This window comes from Mesocricetus auratus, unplaced genomic scaffold (genome assembly GCF_017639785.1).
Source record: "Mesocricetus auratus isolate SY011 unplaced genomic scaffold, BCM_Maur_2.0 Super-Scaffold_4256, whole genome shotgun sequence".
Classification (NCBI taxonomy): domain Eukaryota; kingdom Metazoa; phylum Chordata; class Mammalia; order Rodentia; family Cricetidae; genus Mesocricetus; species Mesocricetus auratus.
The window spans coordinates 105,168,472-105,178,528 of NW_024429182.1; the positions used below are offsets into that span (position 1 = coordinate 105,168,472).

The following is a 10,057-nucleotide window of genomic DNA, read 5'->3' on the forward strand; positions in this document are numbered from 1 at the left end:
GCCAGATTCAAATGATTAATAGATGGTTTTGGCAATAGATTTGCATTCAGCACTTAAATATCAAGCAGTTAACATGCATCCAGTGCATTCTCTGATACTTTCTCAATCAAATAAATGTGGGTTTAAATAATCTACACTCTTTTCCTCCCAAAGATCTACCTTAAAATAATCCTTCTCTTCATTATACATTCTACTTCTCTTTCTTCATCTCCTGTTTCTTCTCCACTTTTGAAATAATGTTGTAAAGAGTCAAAATCTTTTTGGCCTCTCTTCCAGCATAGGGAAGTGAAGAGTAAATGAATATAGCATAGTGATTTAGATATCAAAATCATTGTACATGCATGTACAGTAGTATTCCTTGAATGCGGATAGTAAGATTCAGTCAGGTTACAACAGAGGAACTAAAATACTGTGGAATTCACATGAATTTTATATCAAAATAGCAATGGCCTGAAATTCTACCTAAACAATGGTTATGTGGCATTAAAGACCCTCATTAAATTCCTAAAACTTAGTTCTCCATTTAAAAGATATAGGCAATTAATAGATGTATGTTAGGTTATTTAACGAGTAAAAATAACAAAAAATGAAATTATACAGCACAATAACATTTCCATTCAAATGCCAATTTACATTTCAACCCAACTGGGAACATAACAAGTAAATATTATGGTTGGCTGTATCTGTGGTGAACATGCCCTTGAGACAAAGGAAAAGGCTAACCATAAAAGTTAAATTTACACAGGGCAGCCCACCCGCCTAGCCAGAGGGAAGTAACCCTTACAGAGTAATTGTCTTTGTTAACAAAAGATTAAAGTGTTCCATTGAATACTTCCTACCCCTCCCTAATTCCTGCACCTGACTTACACTGACAAGCATTTGTGGAATGCGACTGATGACTGATGGAAAATTACAGCTTTGTCTTTACCGTATTTGGTGTATATTTGAGTTGAGACTTGATTGACATGCTTGTACCACCCCCTGAGGTTCTTCCTCTATAAGTTCCAGCGCGCCCCAAAAATAAACGCTCTTGATCAGCAAACGTTGTCTTGAGCCTGTTTCCTTTAACCTCTTGAAGTTTACTTTCCAGATCGGATCTGCTCGTGAAGGCCCACCAAATTAGTAGTGACCCTCATCACCTCATCCCCGCGGGTCGGGGGTCCCTTTCCGGGGGTCGCATATGTCTATCTGAGTTTTGTACAAAAAACTTGGCCATTATCCTAATTTTCTCAGAGTCCCCCAAAATTCCAGCACCTCCAGGTAATAGGAAGCAGTCTAGAGAACACAACACCCACATTTCTAAGACACAGGACTGGTGGGTTTTGGTTATTTGATGGGTTGTGGATGTTTGTTGTTGTTTAAGGGGGATATAGGAATATGGGATAAAAAGACAAATATTAACTTCAAATATTTTACATTGGTATGAATTTTGGTATGTTGATGCAAATTTAAAGTTATTTATGCTATGCTGAATATATGTTTCTACTCTTACTTGGAGTATTGTGCCTATGCAGGTCATTTAAAAATGTAATATATAATTAAGAAATGCAGGATAGTAGTTAGTCATCTATAGCAATCAAACTTATAGTCATGTTAGGTATGTTTTCAAGGTCATACAAAGATATATTTTAGATAGGTTATCTTCAAACACTTCAAGCACCTATAGGATATGGCATTTAAAATGTTTTAATGACATAAGACTTTTTATGAAATAGAGACACATCTGCTCCTGACTGCACCATTTTACTTCAAAAAGGATGATGGACATTGAAGAACCTCCAATTGGAGATTACCTTTTTATGGCAAAATCTAGCCATCTGGGCAAGAAACTGCTCTTGACTGCTGACAGTACACTGTCCAAACTAGACAAGCAGGACACAAAGGAAAAAGACTGTCAAACTTCGCTAAGATAAGGCAGGACAATCCTTCAAAATTCCTGTTTCATTGTTTCATATTAGAGTCTTCCAGATATTCTAGGCCTGTATACTGCCCCAATGTTGCAGAGGAACCTTGAGAACTATCCAGGCAGCCAGATGTTTCTGTCATTTCTATAGTTTTGCACTTCCTGTTTACTCAGTTAATAAAATATCCTTCTGGGGTCTTTGATAGAGTTTAAGACAATGTGGTTATAGTTACAATTTTCCTTAGTTATGATAGAATGTAACTAGGTACAGAGCGTTGGTCTCATTAAGATAGAATAAATAATGGAGTGTTTTCTCCAAATGTGCCAAATACAAATGGACTTAACATTGTAAATGTAATTCCTATTTGGTAATTGTTATTGTTGTATATAGTTTTACTATGCTAGAGTTAAAACCTTTCTGTTTTATTCAGTTAAAAGGGGGAAATGTTGTGGAATAATCTTTTTGTACATAGTGAAGATGTATTAGTCTGATTAGTTTAATAAAAAGATGAATGGTCAATGGCTAGGCAGAATTTTCAGGACAGGGAGGATGCTGAGAATGAAAAGGGCAGAGATGCCATGAGATGCAGAGTGAGCAGTATGGGTACTATAGAAATGATGTAATAAAGTAATGAGACATAAAGTAAATTAATAGAAATTGGTTCATTTAATATATAAGAGTTAATTAAAAATAAGCCTAAGCTATCGGCAGAGCTTTCATAACTAATAATAGGTCTCTATGCCATGATTTGGTAGGACAGACAAAGACTTGCTACAGTTCTTTCCAAGAGCAGCCAGTGCTCTTAACCACTGAGCCATCCCTCCAGCTCCTTAAAATATTCTTTTTAAATTTTAAATTTTTATTTTCTATGTGGATGCACACATGTGGAGGTTAGACATCAACATGTGGGGAGTCAGTGTCCTCCTTCACTATGGAAGTCCCAGCAATCAAATGCAGGTAGTAGGACCTAGCAGTGTGTAACTTTACCCACTGAGCCAAATCATTCTTTCTTTTATCCTAATTGGAACTCTGCATACATGGAAAATGTTGTGACTGCCCAGTCTGTTTTCCCTTTAGGTCTATAGAATTCTAGGAGGGCAGCTTTTACCATACCATTGCACAATGTCTAGTGCCAGAACTTCCATCGTCAAGACTAAAGAACTAGCCCCCAAGTTTCAGATGTCTGTTGACAGCCTTCAGCTATAAAGATGTGTCTTGACTGAATAGTCCCCTACTTTACAACCAAGAAACTGCAGTCACTCTACAGGAGACAGATTTACTCAATAACCTCCTGTAGTGCCACTAAGTTTTAGTGGTTGTTGCACAGGCACCATAGGTAAAATGATTTTCTACATGTAACCTCCTACTTTAAATGGTCTTTAGATTACAAACTATACCTAACACAATATAATACTATGTAAGCAGTTGTGTTAGTTAAGGAATGATGACAATTTTTAAAAAGCCAGTATGAATACAGTTTTTAAAATATTTTTAATCTACAGTTCTCTGAACCCACAACTTAGATATAGAGGCCATATATAGCCATCTGTGTGTCCAGTGACTGATTAGAATGAATATAAATGCCCAGCATCCTTCATCCCAAGGCAGGCAATGATCCATACAGATAAAGCTACACCAAAAAACAATCAGTATATGTGAAAAGATAAAAAGAAGGCACTGCATCCACTAAAAAAAGTATTAAAAATTAAGGAGGTAGATGTGGTGGTGCATGCCTTTAATCCCAACACTTGAGGTACCAGCCCTACATAACAAGTTCTAGGACATCTACAACTACATAGAAAAACACTGTCTCAAAAAATATATCAGAAGATGAAGAGGAGGAGGAGGAGGAGGAGGAGGAGGAAGAAGAAGAAGAAGAAGAAGAAGAAGAAGAAGAAGAAGAAGAAGAAGAAGAAGAAGAAGAAGAAGAAGAAGAAGAAGAAGGCAATGGCTCAGTGGGTAAAAATACTAACTTCTTTTTTAGAGGACCCAGGTTTGATCAACAGGACCCACATGACAGCTCACAACTGTCTGTAACTGCAGTCCAAGGGATCACACCTTCTTCTAGTTTCTGCAGATACTACACATAACATGGTGCATACACATGCAGGAGAAACATTCATACACACTAAATAATAAAATATTTTTAAATAAAATGAAATGGAATAATTAAACATTATAACAATTAGAAATTTTGAAAGATAATTACAGTAATAAAAGCTTCAGTACAGGATTAGAACAGAAAGTTGAGGGTCTGTATCAAAAGGCAAGAGAGAAAGAGTATCAGAAATCAAAAGACTTTCTGATTTTGTATAAATAAAACATTAGGAGTTTTGGAGTGGGAGAACAATATTCATGAAGGACACTCTAGAAATAGAGAACCTTTTTAAAAATAGAAATTTTTATATTTTAAGGTATCGCTAAGACGATGGTTAGACATTGACCAATACCAAATAAAAGCAACAAGAAATCTCAGAGCTCTGAGAATAAATAAGTAGCAAATGTTCTATACAAGTTTCATATATGTTACCTCAAAGGGCATGTACAGGTTTCTTTCAAGGAAAAACAGTGTGCTGAATAGTTTTATGTCAACTTGACACAAGCTAAAATCATCTGAAAGGCAGGACCTTCAATTAAGAAAAATACATACATAAGATTAGACAGTAGGCAAGCCTGAGAAGTATTTTCTTAATTAGTGATTGATGGATGAGGTCCAGCTCATTGTGGGTGGTACCATTCCTGGGCTGGTGGTCCTTGGTCCTACAAGAAAGCAGGCTGAGAAAACCAAGGGAACAAGCCAGTAATCAGCACTCCATCATGGCTGCTGAAACAAGTCTGGCCTCCAAGTCCCGGCCCTACTTGAGTTACTGTCCTGATTTCCTTTTTATAATGAGCTATGATGAAGAAGCATAAGTTAAATAAACACTTTCCTCCCCAGGTTTCTTTGATCAGAGTGTTTCATCACAGCTATAGCAATCCTAAGACAGAAAAATCTCTCAGGGAATCTATAGCATAGCATCAGCTTAAAAGTCTATCGGAAAAGTTATTTCCCAGGGAGAATTCTATACTATACCTACCACTAAAATAAACCTTGAACAAGCTCTGCCAGGCCCTGACTGTCTTAGTTATTGCTTTGAAGAGACACTAAGACCACAGCAACTCTAAAGGAAAACTAGCTTACTATTTAGAGATTTAGTTCATTATTGTCATGGTGGGTGGCATGGAAGTATGCAGGCATACATGATGCTGGAGAAGGAGCTGAGAGTTCTACATCTTGATTTGCAGGCAGCAGAAGCAGCTGTGTATCACACTAAGCACAGCTTGAGCAAAGGAGACCTCAAAGCCCACTCCCACAGTGACACACTTCCTCCAACAACGCTACACCTACTCCAAGAAAGCCATACCTTCTTTCAAACTACCTCACTGAGCAAGAGATTTTTGATTTCTCTAAGGCTTGCTGAAAAGCCTAAGCTTGTTGAAACTCTAGGTCCGTTCCTCTCATGGCCACTGCCTAACTCATTCACCCATTATCGTTATCATCCAAATTCTGACACCTAAGGCAAAGTAGTTTCTAAAGATAAAGAGGTCCTGTCTAAACTCCAAGAAGTATATGCATTTAATGTTCCCACTCTCCAAACCCCATGTACAAGCTCCAAGTATTCCCTCTTGGCAGGTTCCCTTTTCCAGTGAGAATGTCTACCCCTCACTGTTTGAAATAAACAGTCTCTTCTCTTGACGTCAGACTGGTCTCTTTCTGCCTTCTGTCTCATTATGCAACCTTGGAAATCTAGCACCAACCAAATCCCCTCTACCACAGAGTTTAATTAATAATAGTCTACTTTTATCTATTATATGTAAAGGTAGAAAGAAGCTGTTTGTCATCCAGTGCTTCAAATTATTTCCTTCTGATACACTTTTCCTTATGGAGCCTTTGCAGACTATATGGGTTTTGAACAATACAATAACAAGATGGAATATCAATGCATGAATATTCCATCTAGGATGGGATGAATATATATATATATACATATATATATATATATGTATATATATATATATATCCTAGAGAACAAGGAGATCTCCATGGGGGTAGAGAGGAAATCCCAGATGACCACTCACAACAAGCATGGGCTTCATAAGATGAGAGTCTGAGGTTAACATCTTTATCGTTAAGAAGATAAAATTGATACAAATACCTGATTGTTTTAATATGTCAGAAAGGATATTTATTCAGTTTGCTGTGATTGAGAGATAAAACCATAAATATTTAAAAATTAAGTAAATAAAAACCAAGACCTTTACTAACTACACTGAAACAATAAGCAGTTTAGCAACAAAGAAAAGTTATTTTGTTGTTTATGTCTGAAGAAAAGTTGACATAGTAATAATAAAATAAGGGCTGTTATGCCCAGACCTCCAGAGAGATCACCAGTGAGCACACTCCCCTAATGCAAGCACAAGGCTTATTAATTGAATTCAAGCCTAGGCAGTGACATCATCCCACAGATTGACACAGCAGATGCAAGAGAAGGTCCCAAGTCTTGTAAGCAAGGGGGTTATAAAGACTAAAACCACAGGATAGGGTGAGGAATATGGGTTCAAAACTGATTGGTTGGCATGTCTAGAGAAACTTGGGTAATTTCCATAGGTTAATCTTTGGAGCAACATGTGCCCATAAAAGCTGTTTTGCAACTCTGTTGATGAACCCTGAGTATCTGTTCTTCCTGCCAGAGTCAGGGCCATGTGTGGTTGGTTATCTGTTAACTGGGTGGGTGATGTGAGCCAGCTGCAGAGATTAAGTGGTGAGGTTCCCATATTCAGCCCTCTTGGGCTGAAGAGGTGTGTGTGTGTGTGTGTGTGTGTGTGTGTGTGTGTGTGTGTGTGTGCATGCCTGTGCCTGTGCATGTATCTGTGACTGTGTCTGTGTGCACATGCCAGAAAAGAAATATGAAAAAGAGATCTAACTTCAAGCCTCAGAAGTTATCTTCAGGCAGGAGACCCTGGAATGTTCCCACTACGGTTCATGACAAGACCAAAGGCCTAGGCTTCAATTTCCAAGTCAAGTGCAAAAGCAATTTTATCATGAAGGAAGACTCAGAGACCAAAGTCCTTGAGTCCAGGGGCTGAACAGCCTATAGTTCTAAATTAAAGACAGGATTTAGTGTTTTCCAGTTTCCAGAGGAAATCCATTCTCTCTAAGTCTCCAGCAATTGGGTGGCACACACTCACATTAGAGATAACTCTTTCCCATGTATTTTACTCAAAACCAAATGCGACTTAGTCTGTGAACAACCTCAAAGACATAGCAAAGCAGTGCATTTGGTTTCGAGACACTCCGTAATCTAGTCAACCTCACACTTAAATTTAGCCATTACAAATGGCTTCCACCTAAACCTAGCGTGTCAACATCTCATTCTACATCACCGTCATGCACCCAACAAATGAAATCAGAAATCTGTGACTTATCCTCAGTACCTCCCACTCCCTCCTACCCACATCCTGACAGTCACAGAGTCTTTTGATTTAGCCATCTGTATTTCTAGAAAGGACTTCTCTCCATTCACACTAGTGTAATCCACAAGACTTTTTACAGGCTGCTGTTCTTTTTTTCCTGATCTCATTTGCTGATTCCTAATCACCATGGAGAGCCATTTATTCATCATATCTACAAGCACATCTTGTTCAGTGAAGGAAATACAAATCAAAAGCACAATAATATAATGTCTCGTATCAACTACATGGGCTCCTATCAAAAGTGCATTACATGGCCAGGTGGAAGTGGTCCATGCCTTTAATCCAAGCACTGGGGAACCAGAAGCAGGCAGATTTCTGTGAGTCTGAAGCCAGCCTGACCTACAGAGTGAGTTCCAGTACAGGCAGGGCTAAACCCAGAGAAATGCTGTCTCAAAAAAATGCAGTATATATATGTTAGCGAGGTCATGAAGAAATATTGTATACTGCCGGTGGAAAGGTAACCTTGTAGAGTGCTGGTGGCAAGGTAAATCTGTGCACCTATTATGGTTCAAAAAACTAAAAATAAACTATCACACTATCATAACGACCCAGAAATTTCACTACCAGATATAAATACAGAGGAAATGAAAATGAGTCTGTAAAAGAGACGCCAGCTCTCCCATGTTCACTGAAGCTTTATTCCTGGCAGGCAAGGTCTAGAAACAATGTAAGCGTCCAATGATAGATGAACATGTAAAGAAATGTAGTATAATTACACAACTGAATCAAATCAGCCATAAAAGGGAAATCCTGCCATTTGTGACAAGATAGATAAACCTGGATGAGAGCATGTCAAGTAAAATAAGCTTGGTATGAAAAGACAATGTTTATAGTCATTCTCATATGTGGACTCTTAAAAAGTTAATTTTATGGAAATAGCAGGATGGTGGTTCTTAGGAATCAGGTAGCTGGTGAGGGGGTTTGTAGTGATGTTGATCAAAAGACAAAATTTTCATTAGTAGGAATAAATTCTGTACATCTATTACACAATGTGAGCTACAGTTAGTAGTAATTACATGGTATTCTTCAAAAACTGTTAAGACAGTGGATGCAGAATATTCTTACCACAAAATGGTAACTACTTAAGGTAATGTACACATTAATTATCTAGATATAATCACTCTATAAGTATATATATACATTTCAGAATATCCTGCTGTATGCATTGAATATATAATTTTATCTATAAATTTTTCAACAAAGTACAATGAAGATTCATAAACTAGTGATGAAATATTAGCAAAACACCTCTAGAAATGTCAACAAAAAACCTTTTTTGGTTCATTCCAAACTAGGTTTAGAATACTCTAGGATATTTTTATTACTGCAATTGCCACCATTATGATTAAATATTAATTGCTGTGTTATTAGCTCAGTAATGACTAGTCTCAAAATGCAAATATGAGCCTCCAAAGGAATGAATAAAATATTTTATTTAACACTATAGATACACATACACATTCAAAACAAATATTTATTTAATGAATAAATGAACAAATTAACAAAGTAATGTGGTGTTCTTATTTCTCATTATCTAATTTTGTTAATTTTTTGTTGAGGAGAAGGATCTTTTACCATAATAATACAAAACTAGTCATGAGATAGTGGCAGTAGCAAGAAAAAATTCAGTTTGCTTCTGGCTGTGAGGGAGTAAAAATCTAAAACAAGAAATATATCATTTTGGTAATCTCAAAAATACCCTAAAAAAACATAAAAGTATGATCTATAAGAAAGAGATTTCTTTTCTGCCTACCTCTTCCACTTCAACGAGGAGGCCGAGCAGACGCCAACATGCAGATCTTTGTGAAGACCCTGATGGGCAAGGCCATCAATCTTGAGGTCCAGCCCAGTGACACCATCAAGAATGTCAAGGCCAAGATCCAAAATAAGGAAGGCATTCCACCTGACAAGCAGAGACTGATATTTGCTGGCAAGCAGCTGGAGGATGCCCGCACCCTGTCAGACTACAACGTCCAGAAAGAGTCCTCCTTGCACCTGGTGCTTCGCCTTCGTACGGGTATCCTGGAGCCGTCCCTTCGTTAGCTTGCTCAGAAGTACTACTGTGACAAGATGATCTGCCGCATGCACTCCTGCACCCCCGTGCAGTCAACTGTCTCAAGAAGTGCGGCCACACCAACAACCTGCGACCCAAGAAGACAGTCAAATAAAGCTGTGGCCATACCTGGCCAATGACCCTGGGACCAAATAAAGTCCCCTTCCATTGACTGGAGCAGATAAAAAAAAGAGAGAGAGAGATTTCTTGGTGGAAGTCTGAGATGAACCCAAAGAAAAACAAAAGACTTGACACCATGCACTAGACTGAGGACAGGGATTATGGTAGGCTACATAGATTGCACTATCTAAGTAATAAACTATACAACTCAAGCCTTTCCAAATTTCATGTGTGTTATTCCAGAAGTATATATTATTTTCATACTCGCTTTAGCCAGAATTGTTAGTCTGGGTCCAGTTGCACTATCTCATAAGCCCAGAAATACTAAAAAATTCATTGCTTCCCCCAGATGAACAGCATTTTGCCTCAAGAACTGTACACTACCCCTTGGGCAGCTGTGTCTGTTCTTTCTAAATCTAAATTCAAACACCATTCAAAGCCAGCTCTAATGCTGGGCCTCACCTGC

The 10,057-nt window shown here is 37.9% G+C and overlaps 1 pseudogene; it reads left to right on the forward strand.

Moving 5' to 3' along the window:
* The first annotated feature begins 9,185 nt into the window (after nt 1-9,185).
* LOC101842072 lies at nt 9,186-9,586 on the forward strand (annotated as a pseudogene).
* Nucleotides 9,587-10,057: the final 471 nt, after the last annotated feature.